At 42.5% G+C, this 23,173-nt stretch overlaps 1 protein-coding gene across 1 annotated transcript in view; it reads left to right on the top strand.

Annotated features, from left to right (window-relative positions):
• The first annotated feature begins 201 nt into the window (after nucleotides 1-201).
• MYL10 (myosin light chain 10) overlaps nucleotides 202-23,173 on the top strand; it is a 44,285-nt gene continuing 21,313 nt past the window's right edge. Inside the window, exon 1 of the mRNA XM_054085445.1 lies at nucleotides 202-371. The gene's annotated coding sequence lies outside the window, so the exon portion shown is untranslated. The remainder of the gene's footprint in view (nucleotides 372-23,173) is intronic.

Raw genomic sequence — 23,173 nt, 5'->3', positions numbered from 1 at the left:
TTGCTTTATCAGCAAAGATGCAAATATTTACTGAGGAACAGAAGTCAAATGGGAAGAACTCTCTAATCCAAGCTACATATGCTTGTAACCCTGAGCATGAAAACAACTGGGTTTTCTCAATTTTTCTTGCTATATGGGTGGTCCCCGATGTTATCCATAAATAATCCTTTTCTTTTTTTTCCCCTTCGTACAGGATAAAGAGGATAATAGCCATACCAGCTTCACCAGCCCGTGGAGAGAACAGCTGAAGAGAGCATGTGAAATTGTGATGATGAATAGCAGAAGAGGGGAATGCTCCTTACAGTGAGAGAGATCGAAGCAGCACTGTGGGCCAGGAAGCAAACAGACAAAACTTTTTTGGCTGTTACCAGGTAGGTCCCTAGGATCGAGTTCAGAGTGGTGTATGGTATTACAGAACAGAAAGGCAACAGGTTCCGCAGGCAAAAGAAAGCCCAATAAAAATGAATGCAGTAAAATCCATGATTCAAACATTGTCTAAATTAAGGAGGGAAACTGAAGCACTATTCCAAGGAGAGTTATGTTCCTCTTCAAGCACCCAAGTGACTTTTAAAGACGCTGATCACCCATAGATTGCTTTGAAGTCACTGACAATTGTGAGTAGTCAGCACCTCTGGAGAAGTTTGGTGTTTCAGCTCATTTGCCTGCATTTTAAAACTGCGGCCTCTGCTTTTATTAACATTTGAGACAGGTGAAGTTGATAAAGTGAATGAGTATAAAAACCTAGTGCAGTGGAGGATTAAAAAGCAGGGAAGATGATGGAGAAAAGTGATTGTGACTGAGATTAAAAGGCAGGATTTCATTGGGATATTTTCCTTATGTCAAGATCTTTTTATTGCTTCTTTTCCCTTTATATGGAATTGCACTGAAAAAGCTGCATTACTCTCCCACATCCCTGTGTTTTATCATGGTCAGTGATGTACATCCTTGTTAAATATTTTTGTGGTTACATGTCACCTGGCTTGGTGGAAGCAGGAGGCTGTTAGGACTGTCTCTGCTGTTCTTCCTCATCTGGATCTGTTCTCATCCCAAACCTAGCGAGACCTTGTCACTGAAGTCACCTATAGTTGGAATAGAGAATTCATGCTGCAGCGTATTGCTCTCGTATCCTGCAAGCAGCGGTTCTGCACTGGGAATATGTTCCCTGGCTGCGCTTCCTTACTCTGACTCTTCTGAGGCTTTGTGGCAAGTTTTATGTTTAATTTTGGAAGTCTGGACAATTCTGCTGCTTGGTTCTCCTAAGTTAAACCGTGTCAGACCTGATTAGCTCTTGGATAGGTTGACCTCCAAGGAAAACACAGGTGTTAGCCTGCAGGAAACATGATGGTGATTCAGTAGGTGGCTCAGTTCCTTTAGCGTGAGGATTGAACTGGTAAGTCTCTCCAGGGTTGGAGAGTGCAGTCCTTGCAGAGGTGACGTCTGCAAAGGTTAGGGCAGGATGGAAAACTGATGTCTGTTTATTTTGTTTGCAAGAACATGAGGAGAAGTTCCTGCCCTAGAAATGAGGCACCTCTGATGGGATTAAAGAAGTCCACGAAACTCTGCTTCTTTAAAACAGGGATGTGACCCTTTGAAAGATCACACCTATGGTATTCTAGGAGACCCCAAAACACCATTCCTTAGTCCTCTCTAGCCCTGCTGCTAGTGGAGAGTCAGCCCTACTGTCCATTTGAGGAACGGTCCTTGTTCCATGTGCCAATGATAACAGCTTCATTGCCGTGATGGGTCAGCATAGGTTATACACAGAGTAGGTTTACAGGTGAAACACATCCTAAAACGATTAAAATGTGCTGGCTACTAAGAGCACTTCTATTTGTGTTCCTTGTGACTTTAATAATAACAGTAGGAGCTAAAACAGTCCTTGTAATTAGTGTGGATGACTACACCTTGCTACAATAAAATGCCTTAGGATGAAATTTACGTTCAGGATAGATTTTTGCCTCATGAAGAGAGAACTTGTTCAGGACAATTATTGTCATTCCTCACGTGTATTGTTAGTCTATTGATCATGAATGTATTCCATCTTTATTTGGGACTGTGCTGAATGCATGCTCAGTTTTAAAGTATTGAGACTTGGCGGTAAAGTATTGAGTCACTATTCATTACTGATTTATTGAAGTCCGTAGTGGGAACAGACTGGAACAGTGCTAAGCGTTTTTGAAAGTAAAGTCAAGTGAGTATAAAGCATATGCTTAATGTTAAGTGCCTGCTTAAATGTTGTCCCAAGAGAAGGGTGGATTTCTCATCCTTAAACATTTTGTTTTAAATCATAGAGGTTGAAATTCAGGATTTGCTTCATTGAATCAATCAACTCAGTATAAATGGGCTATGTCCGGCTCACCACTGACGGTGTTTTCTATGCAGACGTGCTCTTGGATGCTCTGTCTCATCTGCTGCTTGTTCTGGTTAGTTCTGGAGTTCGTTATGTTACCAATTACAGCTGGAATTGCCACTTACTATGGAAAAGAAAGAGGGAGCAAGTACAATTTCTAGATTTTTGTGAGTTTAGGCATCTTCTTGACAGCTTTACTTTGCTTGCTCATATTATGCTCTTCCTGGCATTTCCTGCTTTTGAAGTCATTAAAACCAATTTCATATTTATAAATAAAATGTCCTAATGTATCTAATATTTGATGAGGTCTGGATGCTGCCTGCTTTTCTTTTTACTGTTTACACCTCTTGCTATCAAGGAAGCAAGCAATGAATAAATTTAACAGATATTTCTTTTAATTAGCCCTCAAAGAGCTGGCAATGAAAAGCACTATCAGAAACATTTTACTGCTTTGGAAAATATAAGACTTTTTCACAAAGCTGCTACACAGAATTACAGAGTCATTGCTTGCATGCAGAAATATATTCTTCACACAGGGATCCTGTGTGAAATGAGCATTTATTAGTATTAACTTCTAATCACGCAAACACTTCCACGCATGCATCTGAGCAGAACTACTGAAATCAGTGGGGCAACTGTGCTGCCTGATGTTAGGTTATATGCATGGAATTCTATGGGATTAGGGTTCCATTTGTGTATGTCCTGAAGAGCTTTGCCTTCTCTCAGAAGGGAGAAGGAAAATGGATATTCCAGATTGGTGCAATTACTGTCGCACATACAATATTGGCAAAGTGGATTCTCTGAATGTCTGCAGCGTTTCAAAGCAGTTTAAGATACAGGCTAAAGGCTGACAGTTTCTTATTCTGACTTTTATTCTGCCCCCTCTGCTTTTGATTCTGCATTCAGAACTGCCACAAGGGTGTCAGCACCGCAATAAATATGCATTTATATAGCACCTTTTTCTGAAGTTTTCTAAACGCTTTACAGACAGCCCTTTATATTTGCAGGTCTCAAAGTATTTTAAAAACCTCTCTTAGTATTGTTATCCCTCTTTTATTGAGGGAGAAATGGGTATATTTCAAGGGAAGTGACTAAACCAGGAGACGTTGCTTTCAAATTAGATAAATCTGATTTCTCCTATGGAAATTTTCTCCGAAAGATCTCAAGTGGTTCTGAAGGAAAATGAAGTCTTTATTTCCATATTGTCGTTAGCTGATATAGGCAGGATTGCACAGGGCTAATAAACCTCACGTGTGATAACAATCAACCTAGGACACCCCTATTGACCAGACATGCACTATTCATCTCCACTCTGTGGCTAGGATATTGGGAAAAGAATCCAAGAATCCTGACCCCAGATTTGTTTCATGTGGGCAGTGGATGGTGGAGATGTGGGGTGAGGTAATTCTGCACCGAGTCCCTCCCACAGGTCAGTTTTACACAGGGCTTTAAGGGAGACTGAAATTACATCCTGGAGTCTATTTTTTGTGTATGGTTTATCTGGCTTGCATTTGAATTGTCCCTGAAATGCACAGATAATAAAACTGACTGCTTGTCCAGGCAGCTCCACGCTTGAAACGTTCCCAAAACCTGGAGCAGTGGGGAGCAGGGAGCAAGCATGTCCTCATGAGCTGCTGAAATTTGCCTGACCTGATGTAGGCAGAGTCACCGTATCCTTTGCTGGCTGATGCACTGCCGTGGTCTCCATCACATCCCACAGCATCCATACTGTTTCATTGAGCTGTCACAATCCCTAGATAATGGAGTGTACAGGGTCATCCCATTGTATTGATCCAATCCCTGAAACAGCTCATTGAGGAAAAAAATAATCTTCTCTTCCCCAACTACACAGAAGTTCCTGAATTAGAGAGCGCTATAGTGCTACAGAACTATTGTCTGCCAGCAAAATATATTTCCCATAATGTTGTTACAGGAAATGTCTTAAAAGTGGCAATCAGTTCTTCTTTGAAGTCATTAACAACTAGAAATGAATGCAGGAATTGGTGCGAGAGGGCTGAAAATACAAGAAAATTTAAAGTGCATCTCTTACACGTGCTCCAGCAGAGAGAAGGCGAGAGATCTGATTGCTTTCTTACCTTTGGAATTTCTCTGTTGGTTTTAATAGTGCAATACCCTAATGACAAACTCCACAGACACTCTGAGGTATGTTCTCAGCTTAATCCATTGGGATACATGTCTGTAATACTCATTAATGTCAAGAAGCGTTAGGACCAACATAAATCTTTGCTCACTAAGATGCGAATTTAGGCTCTGATGTACTCCATACAGCATCAGCTGCTGACTGAAGAAAAAGAGCCATTCCAGCACCTAGAAATTCTATTTGAGAGTTCCTAGACTAAACAATCGATCCAGCCAAAAAAATCAGGGATGAAATTTCTACTCCCTGCTTTGGTTCAAAAACACCAGCTGTGGTAGAGAAAGATGTGTACCCAATGGGCAGGCTCTGGCTCACACAGGAAGTCCCTAAAATCCCTGTGACTCGCCAGCCAGCCAGACAAAATCTTTAGTTCCACCAGAAACTTGAAAAATAGATAAGCAATGGGTTTCTCAGTCAGTCTTCAGTGCCATACAGCTAGGGAAAACTATCACACTATGCATATACATAACAAGAAATGATGCCAAGAAATTGGAACTAGTCTATAACAGACTTATGATTTGTGATTTCTTTGGCACTGAGCCTAACAAAAAATCACTGTGATTTCCAACTACAAATATTTTTGGAACCACCAGACTTGCTCCCATGTGTATGGTAAATGAAATGAACATTCAAAACCCATAAAAAAAAACCCAGAGGGAAGACTCCGATCAGAATATTAACATTAATCTTAGGAAGTCACTAGGAACCATTCAAGCTACAATAATAAATTGCAATAAAGAAGGAATATAAAGGGCTTTTTTTCTCCTGTCCAGTAAGCAGGTGTTACTGTGAACACTAATCTCTACAGCACAGGAGTGAAGTGGTTGCCTTTAAATTTTCCAGTGGTGTAAAATAAATAAATGACATTACCATAGTATGTACAACAATCCCTCTTATTCTCGCTTAAATGTCCTTTAGGGAATAGTGCAGATACCAAGATAACGTAATGCAGCTATCCGAGACCAGGCTGGAAGGTTTTCAAAAGCAATCCTTCTATCAACAGCTTCTGAGTCCAAACAGGAGTCTGAGTTCACTCCAGCTTTACGGTGTGAGCCGCTGCCAGGCCACTTGCCTGCGACTGGATCCTGGTCATTCAGCCTGCGAAGTCAAAGATGTCAGCGTCCGATGCTATTGCATTGCTCCTGTACTGGAGCAAGGGGCTGCGCTACTCCAACCTGACACCTGTTCTAAGCTTTGCTTTTGATTTTATTGGGATCCATGCCGAAGTGCTCCGTTTAGGTATATAAATGCAAGCAAAGTACCTCATCAACAGTGACTCAGTTTTTGAAACTAAAGATCACTTTCAAAAGCATCTTCTCTTGCCTAACAGCAGTTACCCAGGGCTGCACAGCACTGTCGTCTAGATGATGTCGATATATATGTTTGGTCTTAAACCATTGCCTTCAAACGCTTTGACCGCAGTCTCTAAGACTGAAATAAAAATGTGGTTCTCTGTGGACAATATTTGATTGTAAAATTTAGCAAGAAGAATGATCAAGAAGTGACTCAAATCAAATCAAACCTGCCTTTTACTTTGGTTGGATTTTTTTCTTCAGTTTGGTGCTCTGAAATCTAAGAGGTAACAGAAAAAGTTTCTTGGTATCAATAGGAAGATGGTCTACCATGAGTGGCACCTGATTCTACTGGTAGTCCTAGTGTTTGCACAAATAGGTGGGAAATAAGGTGTACAGGAGTTTCTTAATGCAGTAAAAGGTTGCTTTCCAGTTCAGGCACTGACTCCCAATGGTGAACACATTTCTGTTGTTATGGCAAAGTAATTCTTCCCACCTGGCTATTTTATGGTGTTCACTCTATTTCTGGTGCAACTCAGACTCCAGGGAGCCTGGGAACTCCCACAGCAAAGCCTGCCCTGGAGAGATCTCTGGCTCAGCAGCAACACTAAGGAGTTGGAAATTAATTCATGTTGAACCGTATTATTGAAACTTTTGGGATTCACTCAGGGCTCGTTGGGAAACAGCGGTTAATCTCAAGTCCTGAAAAGTAAAGCACTATGGAAGTTTTTTTATCATGTGTACCATACAATTTAGTAAGAACTGTATAAACATGGAGTGGCTTCTATGTGTTTAGTGTGTCCCTGGGATGAGTTTTCTGTGTGCAGCTTCACAGAACGGCAAAATTGTCCTCCCAGGTATTAGCAGTGCTCTATTAATAGTCTGTTAAATCTCAGGAGCAAATGAAAGACACTTCAGATGGCTCTTGAAAAATGGATTGGTATCGACTCTGAAACTGGACCCCAAGTATGGAAACATAGAATAGGTCGTGGCTGTGAGAGATAATTTTGGGGCCACACAGCTTCTTACTCTGCTCCACCCTCCTTTCCAGAAAGCGAAATGTGTCCCAGCACCCTGTAGTCATCTGAGATTAACACGGGCATGGCTTGTGGAAACAGTTTCTTGGGCTGGTAGGGGTTTTGTTCTCTCGTAGCAAATAACTGCTATGGTAAGGTCTCCTGCCCTGTCTTCATAGAAAACACTTATGTAGGGAGAAGCTCTTATGCACCAGTCCTTGTCTTCATCCTACAAAGACGTTGCTGGTTTTTCTCTTCACCGCTTAGCTTTTATCTCCCGTCTGTCGTATTCAACACAGCTCTCCTGCTGGTGGGCATCCCGTCAGTCGTTCCAAGCAAACACATGTGCTCAGTCTCCACCATTGTTTGGTCTCACGTTCTGAACTTACCTGTGGGTGTTTACTTTGGTGGCACGACCTCGTATTTTGTAGCACTGTATCTTTTTTCTCCTTACTTGATATTTTTTTCCCCTCAGCCACGATAACTCTCCATCAGAAGCTGCTCCATTTCTGCTTTGATCATATAGAATGTACCGTATAGCCTCGGGTAACACAGTGCTGCTTAACACAGATGAAATAGCTACAAACCCTCTTAGAAGTAGGGTTTAAAAAGGGATACCAGTGAAATCGGATCCCTCTAGCTGGACAGCAGTCTGATAGGAGAACAAGAGCTGTGTGGTATTTGGCAGCCAGACAGTCTTTATTGTTATTAGACGAAACAAAGCTTGTGATCTTTAGTCCTTGACCTTAGCTGCAGCAGCATACTCTTAATCAGACCTTAATTTAACACCTAACATGGTCACAGAAAGGATCGGACATGGGCTGCTGGTTTAATTACACATAGCTGATATCATCCAAACCAATTTAACCTCATTGCTGCATGTCAGGCTCTGGATGGGAATCGCCCTTTACAGACAGAACAGAACAGTTTCCAACAGAAAGAAATAGCAACGTATGATTCAAAGTTTTGTGCATTCACTGAAAAAAGAGAAATAACTACTCCTTTGGATACTCTGTAGATGTGTTAGAGTCTTTTCTGGAAGAACTGGAATCAGCAAGATTTGCTAGATCTGTTTGCCCTTTATGCTTTCACTCTGGCATTTTAAGTATTTCTGATATCTAGAGATTAAGGACCTTGCTGATGGGATTCTCCCAACCACGTTCATCGCATCTGTTGCTGTGTTGCAGCATCTGATGACTGAACTGTGTAACTGGGTAAAAAGGAATATTTATGTGTTTCATGATAAGATTTTCACATTTTGCTGCTGCTTACTTTGTGCTCAGTTCTTCACAAACTGACACAATATTTAGTTTTGACATTTAAATGTGAACAGTCATATTTTTGCATGTTTTGACACAAAATTCGATCTGGAAATCTGAAAACATCTGAAGTCTTCCATCAGAAACAGGATTGGTTTGATTACTCAAATTTCACTCAGGCAAATTTTTTTTCACGCAAAACACCATCAGCAAACCAAATCCACAGCAAGTACTGTAAATATTCTGCAGATTTTTAAGGAAATCACAGCTTTTCCAGTTAAATACTAACAGGTTGTTGTGATCATCACAGATTTACTTGGGAGACATTGCTTCAAGTTTGCTAGAGGTCAATGGCTTCCTCTAGCAGATCACTTAAGCAAAAATACTAATGAATAAAATTAACATAAAATATTAACTAGCAGCAACAGCTTGGTCTCTGGGACTTAGAAGATCGATTCCACTGTCAGTGTTTGTCAGTGGCTTACTGAGACCTTGGGTAGGTCAAGTTGCTTCTACAGATGAACTGTAGAAGCTGCTCTGACTGAAGCGGTTTGAGACATTAATATTCTGCATTGTCGGTCCCACCTGTCTGCGAGGGTCCATGCGCCTTGGGATGGCCCAGCACGACACACGCCACTCCTTTTCACAGTATGGTACATGAGCCCTCATCACCACTGAGGGTGGATTTATGCTGGGACACTGGGCTGTACCAGGCAGGCATGAGGATCTATACCTTGTAGAACCATTGTGCACGTGGGAAGGTGAATGCGGATTACGTACCACAATTGCTAAGAAGCTTCTTACTTCTATTCAGCAAAGATGTAAATGAATTTACAAGCTGTAAGGATAGAGCCTAAAGATTTTAGGCTGAAATAAATTTAAAAGCAAAATGAACCCAAATCTTCGATGTGAAGCTCTGAATAAAATCTATTTTCTGCTGCAGATGAGAGGCAGACCTTGCCCTTGCAAAGGCTTTTGCTCTTCAAAGGCCAGGTCACTGAAAAGCTTTCCTGGTGCTTTCAGTGCAGATGCTGTTGGAATGTGAACATAAACTGAACTGGTCAGTATGCATTGTTTCCCAAAGTGCTTTGGGAGTGGAGCAGGCTGTTTTATGTTTAGTTCTCGTATTGAATTTCCACATGGTGGATGCTGTGTATTTAAGGCCTGCTGTATTTTGCACAGACTTTCCATGTAAAGACCCATTCCACCCACTGAGCTTTGACTGAGACAAAAGAAAGTCTTGTAGCGTCAGAGCTACATCGCTACCTGATGCTACACTTATACAAAGCCAATATGAACAGCAGGTTGTCACTGGAGCTGGAAAGAGACTCCGGCAGGCTTATTCATTTTTGGTATTTCAGTTTGCCATGTGCAGTCCTTTTGCATAGGTAACTCTTTCTGTTGGAGGGTCTACTGAAACTTTCCCAGGCCTGGTTAGAGGATCCCTGTTGCTTTGAAGCTAAATAAACAGTTGTACGCCTTGGTAGCTTCAGATCCAGTACCCAGAACAAATGCCATTTTGCATGAATTCTTCCAAATGAATTGCTCTGTGAGCACTGTCGACTTTCGAGCTTTTGAATAATGGCAGTAGAATACTGTTAAGGCTTTTCTTGAAGAGCTCTGAAATGCCCTCCCTTCACTGCCTCTGGTTGTTTCCAAAGTTAATGCAGTTAGCACAAAGCCCAGTATGATTTCTCGTACTCCTGTGAGTTATATTTTGACTTTTCAGTGACTGAATGTTTTTGCGTGGCTCTTTGTGACCTCATGCTCGGGCAGTCGCTGTGCTGATTTGAAGGAATGTAGATGGGTCTGCAAAAACGTCAGGGTCTCCCATTAAGATGTTTCTCTCACCTCAGCAGGAGCACTCAGCATCGCTGTGAACGTTGTTCGTGAGATGCCCTGTAGTGAGTCATACAGCACAAGAGCACAATTGCTCTGATGTATTCCAGTAACATGGTGTTAATGTGCCGTTGCTTCTCTGTATTTCAGCACCAAGGCATCACTTCTTTAGATTGCAATAACACAGGCAAGTGAACTTCTGCTTTAAGAAAACATAGTCACTCTGTGCAGTGGTGTTATGTGCTGGGACAGCGGGATACAATCAGCACTTTTCACACCGTGCCTGAATGAAAGACGTGCTCTCAAAAGGCTTCTGAGTCCTGTAAAGCCTTTTTCATATGCTTACCTTTACACCTCATGGACTGGATCCAGGGTTCGGTGGAAGGCAGTGGTGTGCTGTTTCCCTGCTTCTGGAGAGCTTTGGATCAGGCAGGGTCAGTACTCCCGTTTCGAAGGGGCCCCTTTTGCACAGTGTCTGTGAACATGAGCATTTACAGAACCAGAGCACAACGTACATGGCAACTCATGTAATATGTTCTGACTGCAGTTTTCCTTTTGTTATGCTGGCATTTGTCTGTACCGTCTCATGTGTATTTGCTCAGCAAAGGCACTCAGCATCTAAAAGTGTAATTATGTTTTTCTGAAAGCCCTTATCTTAGAAGTTTTCTTTATGAGAAGGTATTTGTCATGCTGGTGAGTGAACTCTTGTAAAGAAAGTAAAGTTTGAGTTTTCTTGGTAAAGAAAAACAGCACACCCTGTTCATACATCTCCTGATTTGTTGTGATTCTTATTGTTCTTGGTGTTCTTCATAAGTCTAGAGGCCCCAAAGGCACATCATTAGAGAATCTTCATTTGTGTGAAACTCAAAATAGGAATGTTTGAGTTTTCTTTATTGGAGAGAAAAGCTTAGAAATAAATGCACATAGAAAGTAAATACCAGAATGCTAAAAAAGCCAATGCAATTCATAAGCTAAATTGGTGCAGTCTTGTGGCACAGAGGCGAATTTAGTCCCAGCTTCTTGCTGAAAATTGCTGTTCATTAACCAAAATAAAAATATTTTAAATTTCATTGCATGAAGGATACTTAACCAAACATCAGAATGTTTTTGTTTGTGCGATTCATTTTGATATCATAAATACCACATTGTGTATGAAGACATAATAGAATAAATTTACATCATGGGTGAATTTGGTGCAAAATTAAATGTTAGGCTTATTCAGAAGTACCTGTATATTCGTGTGGATGTATGGGTGCGAGTTTGGGTGTATTTAAAATTTCTGCCATTAAAAAAAATAAATCCCAGACCAGACAAGGCACTTGCCAAACGCTGGGCTACAAATTACAGCCATTTCTTGTTATTACACTGTTACCCTTTAAAAAAATAAACCCCAAACACCTAAACCCACAAATCTAATTGCACCCAACGTGCTTTTCATCCAAAGCCGAGCTGCTGCACTCAGCCTCAGCGCCAGGTAGCCGCTATGGTTTGACTGCAAATGAAACATTCAGACAAACAGAAGCTGAAATAGCAACACACAGTAAATGTATTAGCCCTGTAGGGAAGTAGCTAAATAAGCAAGAAAATTAATGAAATGCTATTTATAGCTGTTACGTCATAAATGTGGTATTTGTAAATAACAGCAAAGCGGGTTAACCGTGTAAACTGATGCAGCTCCACTAATTGTGAAGGTGATTCACTCCAACAGTGAATCTGGCCTGACCTTTTCCAGGATGGTTGTTGCTGCTGTGTTAGAGGTAAACTTGGAAAGAGATGTTCCTGTAAAGTATTGCACTGGCTCTTAGGCTTCGAGCCTGGAACATCCTCTCCCCTCTGAGGCCTCAGGCCTGGTCAGCAATACCTGGGTGTGAGCATCTTTTTGATCAAAGCAGAATCAGCCTGCTAAACCACTCACTAAGGAATAGAAAAAACCTTCCAATTCCACACCTTCTCTGCACAATCTTCTGCTTGTCTGTCCTTCAAGACAGAAATTGTTCCTGGCACCTAACTTCAAATATCCCATGTTGCAACTGGAGCCTATTACTTCTTATCTGTCATCAATAATCTCCCTGGAATATGAGATGACCTTCTGTTCTTTCTGTGACAGCACTGCTTCTGAGTTTTCTCTGGATTTTTTTTTACTGTTTCTTGCTGGTTGTTCTTCTCGACCTGCTCTCTTTAAGGATCTTACCCATTCCTGGTAGAACTGGAGATTGAATTCATAGCTAATAAGGACACTTCTCCCATTGATAACCTCCAAAATGACCTTATACTGCTCGGGATCATTAGATGCAATGAGGTATTGTTGACCGAGACCGGTGACTGGGACACATGTCTATGAACACAGAGAGGAAATGTTCTTGTTCACACCAGCAGCTCCCACAAACCTTGGACCAGGATAGTTCCATCACATCCCTGTCAGGTTTTGAATAAAGCTGGACAGAACCTACTAGTTATTCCTATAGATACCTCCTGATATCAAAATACCTTTTGACATCCTTGCTGATACATACTTCCGAGAAGGTAGCTCATGAAATCGGATGGTGGGTACTCCCCTGAATCTTGAGAGATGACCTCCTGTATAAGCTGAGCCTGGCTAAAGAGGAAAAACATTATCAGAGCCGTGATTTGGAGCAGGTTTTCTAAAACATTGACCTGTGTCAATTGAGGCTGTGTAAATCCTTGAGGCCTTCTAGGCAAAGTTTACTATTTCTGTCCGGAACCGTGCCTGAAGACAGGCTCTCACTGGAGCAGCTGGCACTGAGGAACACACACATGGGCTCTGCAAGAGCCAAGGGCAGCCACAAGACCTGTGCAGCATTTCAGACAATGAGCGCTTTGCCTTTATCACTGCTTGAGGAGTGGGAGGAGAGAATTTGGCTTTTGTAGCACAGGAAGATGACGCAGGGTGCATTTGCATGCATTTTTGCATTTTCCTGTTAAATGGTTCCTGCCTTTTGAAAAGTTTCGCCCAGGAAGTTACATTAAAAAATCAATTGTTATTGAATTTACACTTAACGTGTGACTCCTCTTACAGGAGGCCTTTTAGAGAAGGTAAATTCAGTGCATTTTCTTGGTTTGGTTCATAGCATTAGGCAGGAGTTGTGTCTTGTCTACTTACTACTGACCTGGCATAGCCACAGGGTTAGTTTCCAAGGCAGAGAAAAAGAGGTGAAGGCATTAATTGTTCATTACAAAGAGAGAAAAATTGTAACTAATCGTGGCACAGCGCTGCTGCTAATGCATTTGAAACTTCCCTCTGCCTCACCAAACCATATGGGGGTTTAAAATGTAAATACAATTTGTAATTGAGAGCAGCATTTTATTACTTGCTTTTAAGAGGCACAGTACGCCTGTAACCCTCAATATGAAATTTCCGTTGGCTAGAAATAAATTCAAGTCCGTGTTTTGTTTTTATTCCCGCTGTGACAGCCTCACGAGAAAGGTAACGGCTAGTCTGCAAGCTCTCACTCTCTCACTCAACACTGAGGGGAGAAGTGGCTGGGAGCTGTGGTTTTCAGTCCCACTGCTGGCTTCCTCACATCGCACACTGGAGGCAAAAGCAAACACACTGCAGAATAAATCCTCAGAGATGCTGAGAGCTGCCGGGCTACCACCGCCCGGGCTGGAGCAAACAAGTAGTGCAGGCACTTTGCCCTTCCCTGAATTTTGCTCTCATTTTCAGGAGCACGCTGCCTAAAAGAAGCCCATGCAGATGATTGCAGTTATTTATTTATCAGCCTGGCAGTAGGACCCTAAAAGTGTGGTCACAGCCTCAGATTCCTTTGGATGAGGTGCTGTACAGCTCCTGAACAAGTAACAGTTCCTGCCACAGCGAGCTGCAAATGTGTGTGTAAGGCATATGACAAGAAAAATACACAGAAAAAGGAGTGCGGGACATTTTTGCTGCTTCTGTAATATGGGAGATGTCACAATGGTACATAGTTTATAGTTGGATACTTTAGGGAACCAAATACTTGGGCTGTATTTGACTTAAAGAGTAACTCCTGAATGTAACCCTAACAGGATTCCACTTCAAACTTCAGCTGTTTTGGGTACCTCTGTCAGCATGAAAATAATCCCCTTCACCTTTCTCTTGCTTCTCTTCTTTCTTTGTGAGCCCTAGGTCTGGGAAGCAACATGAAAAGGGATCCTCTGGACCAGCACAGTATCCCTGCCCTGCAGTCCTTGCAGTCCTTGCAGAGCATCGGTAGGCAGAGAGGAAAAGGAAGTTATCCCCGTTTTGGCTGGAAGGACTGTGACCTCCACCTGTGCAGAAGTCAGGAGTGTGTAGAAAATTAAAGAACAATGAAAGGCAAGGATTTAGAGAAATATAGAGAAAGGCTTCCAGATTTTAAGGCACACTGTTACACCAGCTCCTGTGCTGGTCACTCAGCGGCCAAATGGCCAGTCCAGGGCAAAATGGACAGGAGGACGGCAGGGGGAGCTTTAGGAAGCTGTCCAGCCGTGGGTGTTCCTCTGCTAGAATGGTCAGAGCTTGTTTTTCAAGAAGATAAATGCTGTCCCACAATTCTAGTAAAAATGGAGAAAGTAATCAAAACTGAAATTACAATAAGTACTGCTTGGAATGAGCTAGATGAATATATTTGTCTTCAGTGGAAGTTTTAAGACCGTATCATGTGCCCAGTGCCTCACAGGGTTTAACTCATCATGATGTTCCTCACTGAGGACTCAGGAAAGCATTAACTGTTAGACCTGAAGTGCAGGCAACCATGCCAGGGTCTGCCTCTTTACTGAACAGAAACTCATGCTGCTACTTCAAGACTTCTTGGCTGAATTAATGTGTAGGACATAATAACAGCCATGCTGAGATTGAAATATTCCCTCTCTCATTAGAAACCACTTCTGTTCTTGTTGAGCGGTATCCTCCTACCTTCATCTGCTCTGGGTTCTATCCAACATTATTTACAATAATTGTATCCACCTTCGCTGTTGGATTTCTCAAAGGAATTGTGGCTAAGAGGCATAAAAGACATCTACACGTTCAGTGGCTTTTTCCTTAAACAAATGAGGAAGTCAAGCGTGGTTTGCAATGAGAAAGAGCTACTTGAAGAGCTCTGGGGTGGGTTTTTTTAGCCTCTTAACATTGCAGGACACTGAGACATCCTATCTTATCCATGAGAAGTTAAATTGTACCTTCTGTCAAGTAGATGAGTGAGCTGATTAAAAAGAAGCCTGAATATCCAAGAGCTCCCAGTGAAATCTCAGGATACATAATACATTCTTTGAACTAAAGGCTGGAGTAGGGTAGAATAGGAATAATCTTCCCACAGTTTGTCTTCAGGGATTCTTTGTCTTCAGGGATTCTTTGTCTTCCAAGGCCTGTCAGCTTACTGGTAAGAAGGAGGCAAACTGTCCAGGACTGAGCCCCAGGTGAGGAGTGATGACTGGGTCTGCTGAAGTTATCTCTCTGCATCTCTGTTGCCCTTGAATATTTGTGTGTCTCCTAATAAAAAAAAAAAATTAAGATACTAAAGGCAAAATTCAGAACAACGTGCAGCTGAGGCCTCCTTGCTCACTACCTGTTTGCATGTCACGCTGACAAATATCAAAATGCAAATGATCTCTCTTCACTAACCTGCATTTACCTACGTGAGTGTCTGCACAGGGCACAGCTACAATGGCGAGGTGGGAGAAGAGGACTTGATCACGTATAAACTCGTTACACAAGAGATGAAAAGAGGGTCTCAACAGACCGTACATTTACCTGCCTCACTGAAGTATGCACTCAGCAGGCAAAAGAGTGTCTCCCTTAATGAGGTTAATGAAAATTGGATTTCTTTCTGCCTGGCACATTGGAGAAAGCTTAGGTTAGGAGTTCACAGCAGACTCTTTCCTGAGGGACTTTCTTTTCTTCTGTGCTCTCTGACATACATACATGTGATCTCTGAGTTCTGAATGCATCTTTGTGTCTGAAAGTGAACACAGAGCATTTTCTGGCTTATTATGCAGTTTTCCTTCCAATACAGCACGAGTTCAATCTGTCATTGGTGAGGGAGCATTACTCACTCCCCATCAGGAAATTAAAAGTAGAAAAACGTGGCAATGCCTTACTTGCATCTTCTGAAGAGCTTGTTCAGTCTTTGGCTTGCTGCAGAAGCTCATGGAGGCCCTACCTCTGCAGTTGCTTCTACTGCCTACATGCAGTTTGTTCCTGGAAGGCTGACTGGGCTCCACAGTTACAAAAGATAAGCATCCTCCGGCTTAGATGCCCAGTGTCTCTTCCTTCCTTCCTCAGCACACTGCTTTGTGCTTTCTTAGGGTGGTGGTGTGTGTTGTCCACCCATGATTCAGCTTTCACGCCTGCAGAGGGTCCCATAGATAGCCTGTAGAGCAGTATCACCACACACATACTCCGACCTGCAACTAACCAGCAAAGGATGTACTGTGAACAGTTTGCTGCACTTTCTTTCAGGAGAGAATTTGGCCTCCAGAAGCCTTTGCCTTGACTCCTACTGAAAGGTACAATGTGGGTCAACTCTGTTTATTACACAAGTTCAACTCTCTGTGCAGCCAGAGCATTTCAGGATCTGTTCTCATGTGTTGGTAGCTGGCTTTGTGCTGTAGGGACTCTCTCTGTATGGCCAAGATGCTGGGTTCATGCCTCAGATTTCTTTCTTATATTTTTAAACCAAAAAGTTCAAGTTAAAGGTTCTTCCTTCACAGACAAGGGAGGAGGACCAGTACCTCGAGGAGTGATTCAGCCCACCTGAGGTGCAATTCTTACTTTATTATTGTTTTTCAAACCTTGTGTCCTCTAAAACATGATTTATGGGGTGTTAACTCATGATTTTCTGGTACTTGTATGGAGTATATTGGAAGATGACAATATCTCCAAACATAGCATTTGCATTTTCTCCTGTTTGAGTGACTGTACAGTGTATTTCCAAACTACCATGGGATTTTGTGATGCATTTCTGAGTACATTTGGGTTGGCTCACACGCATACATAACTAATGTCTGTGTTTTGAAGTGCCAGGAATGTAAAATGGGTTAGCTAGCTACAACTGAGCCGAGCAGCAGGTCAGGACATGTCACAACAGTGTAATTCATCCAGCAGAATGAGGATAGCTTGGGGGGGTCCTAAGTTAAAAGAACTCCATTAACCTCAGCTCAGAGTAAAGATTACCACAGACCTGCAAAGACAGAAGCAAAGACATCCAGACATGGCTTGGGATCCCGGGTCAGTAGAGTTCTATCCACAGTCACCAAAATATTGAGGAACTAAGTCTGAAGTGAGTCAACCTGAGGACTCAAGTTGCTTAACCGTCACTGTGATAGTGTCCCTGTGCTTGTTTTCGGAAGGCTGGTACACGAGGTGCTCAGCTTGTCTCACAAGTGTTCGTTGTTGGCTGGGTCCCTCTCTGACTTGCGATGCTGACAGGATGAGCTGTCACCATGAGAACCGAGCCCCCGCTGTCAGTACAACTCACCCTCCTGCACGTTTCACTTATAACTCTTGGGCTACAGTGGAACCAGTTTCCAGCATTATGGACGATCTTCAAAGGTCCCTTCCAATCCAGACAGCTCCATGAATGCTACCGAAAAATAAATTATATTGGACCAATTGTGTCCTCAGCTGTGGTCAGTCCCAGACAATCCCACTCATTCTAGGAGGTGATGATGGATTTGTGCTGTTGTTTGTGAGGTCAGAATACAGCACCTTGCTTGTGTGCTGTGGTCCTCTTCATCTTTTTAAGCCAAGTTTATGAGCGTGGGTTGTTTCTGTAGCACAAACAGGAGAGATTGTTACTACACTGTGGGGTGATTCTCCCATAGTGATTTTTTAGAAGAGCGCCAAAGAGACTTGGCTTGGCCAGCTGCTGTCAGCATGAGATGACAACAACAGCAATGCTTAAAAATGTGTTCTAGCTCAACCAGAAGATATCGTCCTGAAACAGCAAGTGGTAGATAAAATGCTATGGCCTGTCTTAGACAGGAGAAGAAGCTAGAGATGGTTCTTTGAGCGTTTCATGTATAAAGCTCTGCAGTAGGGTACAGTTCTGTGCTTCTGCTCTGTCTCTGGAACAGGGAAGGAGTAACAGTACGCTTCAAACTTGGGGGTGTGCTGAGAAGATAGATTCAGCCTTGCTTTTGAAATGCACATATACTGTGGTAATTAGAACAATAGAAAAGCAAATAAAAACAGGAAGACGAAAAGCACCTAGCCCACAAAAGGATTTGGTTGATGTGTAGAAAATGAGATATGGGACCACAGGCTACGTGATGAAGTTAAGAGAAATATTGAGCAGCTGCTTTGCTACACTTCTACAAAATGAAATGACATCCTGCAGGAAAAATAGCGTGGGCTCATTTACTGCCCAAGAGGGCAGAGCTAAGGTTACAGGGACTATGACGGGGTTGTAATTTCCTTACTCCCAGGAGCTGCATTTTCCAACTTGATGGCTTTCCGAGTGTAATTGCATTTTATGCGATGATTTTTTAGAGCCTGATCCTTGCTAGAGTAAATCAGGAGGAATCCCAGCCAAGCCAATCGGGTAATCTCAGTGCACAAACTATGGGAGCCAGAGCAGAACCAGGAATGCTCAGTCCCTGACCACCTTCTCCAAATTCTTCCACAAATGCCCCGTGCTGGAATAGCAAGTAGGTATCAGTTGGAAACTCGAAACAATGACAACACTACGTTTTGCAGTAGCCACATCATTTTATGTCACCGATGTCGGGCTGAGTTATATTAGTCTGCTTCTCATTGTGTTGTGTTATGCCTTTTGACATAATGCAACACACTGTAAGTAACATAAAGTGACCTCCAAGTATAAAAGAGAACACAGTTTTTGTCAGATTAGAGAGTGGCTACGAATTGTCTGATAGGGAGGGGTAAGGCAAAGAAGGAGATTTGGATTCAGTGTCCTGAACAACAAATGCACAGAACTCAATTAACAGTTAAAGCAGCCCCAGCAGTTTCCAAATAGGTGCGTGTGTGTCCCTGCTCAACAGACAGAGAAGGTTCTGAGTGGCATTTGCACTGTTTAATTTATTTAAAACTCTGCAGAGGTATCTGTGATAGCTCTTCCTTTTCTGTACCAGAACTGTAGGAGCTCCATAAACACTGAACATAGGACTCACTTCCCTGAGACTCGCCTTGTTGCCAGGCTCCAAAATATGGTAGTCAGACCAAGCTTAGCCAATGGGCTTTCTAAGCAACACTGGGTAACCTGTCCTCTATATCAAGAATTTCACCAGCTGCTAAGAAAACTGCTGTAGGGAGAGGAAAGGGGAATCGTCGTGGCTCTGAAAAGAAGGGGAGCTCCTCATTAATTTAAGTTGATTTATGAAAAGTGGGTAGTTCAAGGGAAGTTGCTAATTTTCTCTGAAGGGCTTGAAATCCAGCTCAACTTGGTAGTTCTTGCTAGTGGCTCTGCTGGAATAAGCTGGTGTTCTCACTGTAGTGCCTGCTTTAGAGGCATCTGGTCTACACTCCTGATTCACAGTCTGCACACCAGCCAGGACTTCTGCTTTGCTTTTAATTCCCATTTACATTTGGATAGATCACTGGGTATATCTGTTCCCCACCTATAGAATAACTGAACAGCTGGGGCCAGAGGATATTAGGAGCACATAGCAATGAGAAGACAGATGAGATGGCCAGAGAACAGTACTAGCTGGCAATTCCACCAGGTACATTTTGCCAGAGTGCAGAGTGCCAGGATGGGGCTCACATGAGTCCTATTTTTAGACAAGGGCTTTCTTTACTCTCAGCACAGGGTAAAGACAGATATCAGACACAGAGATCAAGCCTGGTCGGTGCACAGAAAGTGGAGTCCTGTGGTATGAAGGCTGGGACACATTTCTTCTAAAGGTCTGGGGATTGTTCCTGTCTATTGGCAGGATATGGAAGGTTCCTGTTCCTAAACACCAATCAACTGTTACATGTCTTCTTTGGAAGGCCACTCAAAGACATGAAGGGAAAGGATCTGTGTGCAGAATAAGTGTAACATTGTGATACAAAGCTGGTCTCAAAACTTGGTCTGCTATAGCTGGAATACCTGCAAAGGTGCTTACTGTACATTTCTGATGTAGCATATCCAGCATTAGTGGCTTTTTTCTGTCTCCATTGAAGTAGGGGAAGAGGCCACATTCTGTTTGGCATCCAGAGTCACTACAAGAATTGCCACTACCTCCTGTCCTCTGCATCTATTGAGATCTCAAAGATAAATGTTGCAAGGACACCTGATGTGATCACTTGATCTTGTGAATACACTTGATGTGATCTTCCTGAGCAGTAATAGCCGTGGAATCTCTCTGAAAAAGATGTTTTAAGATTAAAATTTGACATTTCTAACAGAAATAGAGCATAGCATTTTGTGTGACAAAGGCGCATGGATGAGCAGTGAGAGAAGCTCATGACACCAGAATCCACCATGCATCAAGTGCATTTTTCTTTATCACTTCTCCGTCGATAAATGTAGTATAAATTAATATCTACTTTATTTCCAGACATGCAATATTCCTTTAACATGTGTATGAGATGCTGTCCTTGTTCATTAGGCTATTAAATATGAGAGAATTAGCAGTTACTTCTGAGCAGTGTGCAGTAACCCAGCTCTGCTCTCCACCTTGCACTGAGATGTGTGCAATCAGACCCCTGTGACACTGACAGCCATGGTGCCCTGCAGGGGGGCAGAGAGCTGCCTTTTGTGTATCAGAGAGTCCAGAATTAAACAGGAAACATTCTGGTATGTATTGTTAAGCTCATAAAGCAAGCTGTTACCCTTTGTTGGACATCAAACCTTGCTTGTGGCCAGAGAGCCAGAGAGACTCAGCACTGGAAAATCTCTCTGAGATTTGCAGCCTGGCTGGATCTCAGGAGACTCCCAATTACCATTTTCTTCACTAATAAATCATTACATTATTTCCTTCACAACACAGAGAGTTCAAATAAATCTGTCCCTGTGACAATCCGATTCTCTGAAGAAGTGTCCTGTTCTGTTCAATCACGTGAGGGGGAAATACAAAGAAGTAGAAAGACAGATCAAAAAGGGGTAGCAGAAAGGGCCCTGGAGGCAGACTTAAGTTTGGTATTTAATATTTCAGGTAAAATATTCACTTAGCATCAATTATCTTGTTGGTTCTTTTTTTTTTTTCAAAATGAAATTACTTTCTGAATCAGCCAGCTCTCTAATTACCAGATTGAATGATTGAAATTTTTAGGGCAATTAAATTCAAGCCTTTCTTTTTCAGCCCATATGTTATTCCTCCCTTCTCTCCCTCCCCTCTCCAGTCTGGAGCCTTTCTATAATTTGGAGGCAGTTGCAGAAGCAAGCAGACCTTTAAAGCCAAGATGTATGTCTCCCTGAATTCCTCTGTGGGTTTGTTTTACAAACAAAGCAGAGAGGGTTCTGGTCTCTCAGGACCTGTGCATTGCAAACCCACAGTACTTGGGGGGTGTGTGTGTGTGTTATCCTGACAGGCCATGTCATTTCAAAACAGCTTGGAAGAATTCATTTAATGTAGAAATTCTGTGAAAAGACCAAGATCAATGTAGAAAATACAAGCACTATTGGAAAATGCCTGCAGATCAAGCTGGAAAACTAAGGAGCAAATTGATACTAATAATGATGATTGATGATTTACTAGGTAAGAGGAAACATAACTCCCAAAGAAACAGCACAAAGCATCTGGTAACAGAGCTGTTAGGACAAACTCATGAAGTGGCTGGATGAAAAGATAAATGTTCTTCAAAAAAGCGACACAAAATCCTCAGGATGGAATTGTGGGTCTGGTGAACTCAATGCCAAAGCTCCTGCTCGTTTGGCCGCTGTGTTAGGATTAGGGCACTCATCTTGCGAAACAAGGGGCCATCTTCTCAACTTTAAGTACGTGCGCTATGACATTGACTTCAGTGGGACTATTCCTTCCTTTAAGTTAAGCAAATACTCAACAGCTTTGATGAATCAGGACCTAACTCAGTGAACATGGTAAGTCTTTATCACAATCAACCTTTGACATTTGATAAGATTTTCCTCAGAAACCTCTACTTTGAGTCTTTCATATTACCAGACTCGACCTAGCGTACCAGCCTGGTCAACTGCCCACCCTCTGGCTGCAGGCAAACGGTCTGAGGGAAGTATTTTTACACCGCGTTACGCTGGGTATTGGTATAATGTCAGTGAAGTCAGAACAACGAACACTAGGCTAACTTCCAGCTTGGGTCTACAGCAACTGCGCTAAAGCCAGATGAATTGTATTATGCTTATTTGTTACTTAATTATCCCTGTAGGTGTTCGTGGTGCTTCACGACAGCTAAAACTGTCCTTGCCCTGAAGAGCATGCAGTCAAATCTAAGATTAGAGATGACAGCACAGCAAGGGGCTGGACCTGGAGAAAGAACAAGGTCCTTGTTCAACTGGATACTTAAACATGTGTCTGTCTCAAAGTTCAGCTGATTGCTTAAGCCCTTTCCTGACTCAAGGTTTGTGTGACTGATACAGACATATTTCAGATGCTAGTTTATGTTCTTAAAAAAAATCTGTTATTGCTGCTGCTTGCAATGCATAGATGGTCCTGTATAGATACTCTCACAAACACGCATTCAGGAAATATGGTTTCTTGCCCATGCAATTATGCCGGTTTGTACTGGTTAATATTTTGGCCCATTGCGGTAATGGCAAACAGAATTTAAGAATCGGATGGAATGTGTGTGCATTAATGTCCATGAGCATTCCCTGGGAGATACAGCCCATGTGGTTCCTATCCTGCCTTCTGTTTTCTCCTCCCCTCAACACCATAGTCACTACTACATATCTTGTTTTGCATGCTTTGAAGTCCATGACACTTCATCAATTCGCAGTACCTTGAGACCTGGCCTCTGGACTTCAGGCATGTGTGATAGATTCAGGGAGAACAGCCCTGATCGGACTCACTTTATTGCTGTCTGCAGAGCAGTGCTCTTCCAGCACACCTCCCCATTATTGATGTACCTATGCAGAACCTTGGTCATTCTTCTGGAGCTCTGAATGCATGTACCAGGCTCTGGAGCTGTCAGACATCTCAATGGCCTCGATTTATTGCTAGTTCCCTCTGTATTTTCTCAAGGAATGTGTCTCTCTTTCTTCTTTTTCGGGATGCCATGTCCCCTTAAAATCTTTTTAGTGCGTGCCCTGGGTTCGTTATTCAGAAGTACATGGGAAAGCCCCTTTGGCTCTAGCTTATTGTGCTCTGCAATTTTATCCCTACTCTGCAATTGTATGCCTACTCTGCTTATCTACTGCATTATT

This window comes from Cuculus canorus, chromosome 20 (assembly GCF_017976375.1).
Source record: "Cuculus canorus isolate bCucCan1 chromosome 20, bCucCan1.pri, whole genome shotgun sequence".
NCBI classification, from domain to species: Eukaryota; Metazoa; Chordata; class Aves; order Cuculiformes; family Cuculidae; genus Cuculus; species Cuculus canorus.
The sequence above is the reverse complement of the archived record's forward strand: the minus strand, read 5'-3'. Positions and strand labels throughout refer to the sequence as shown.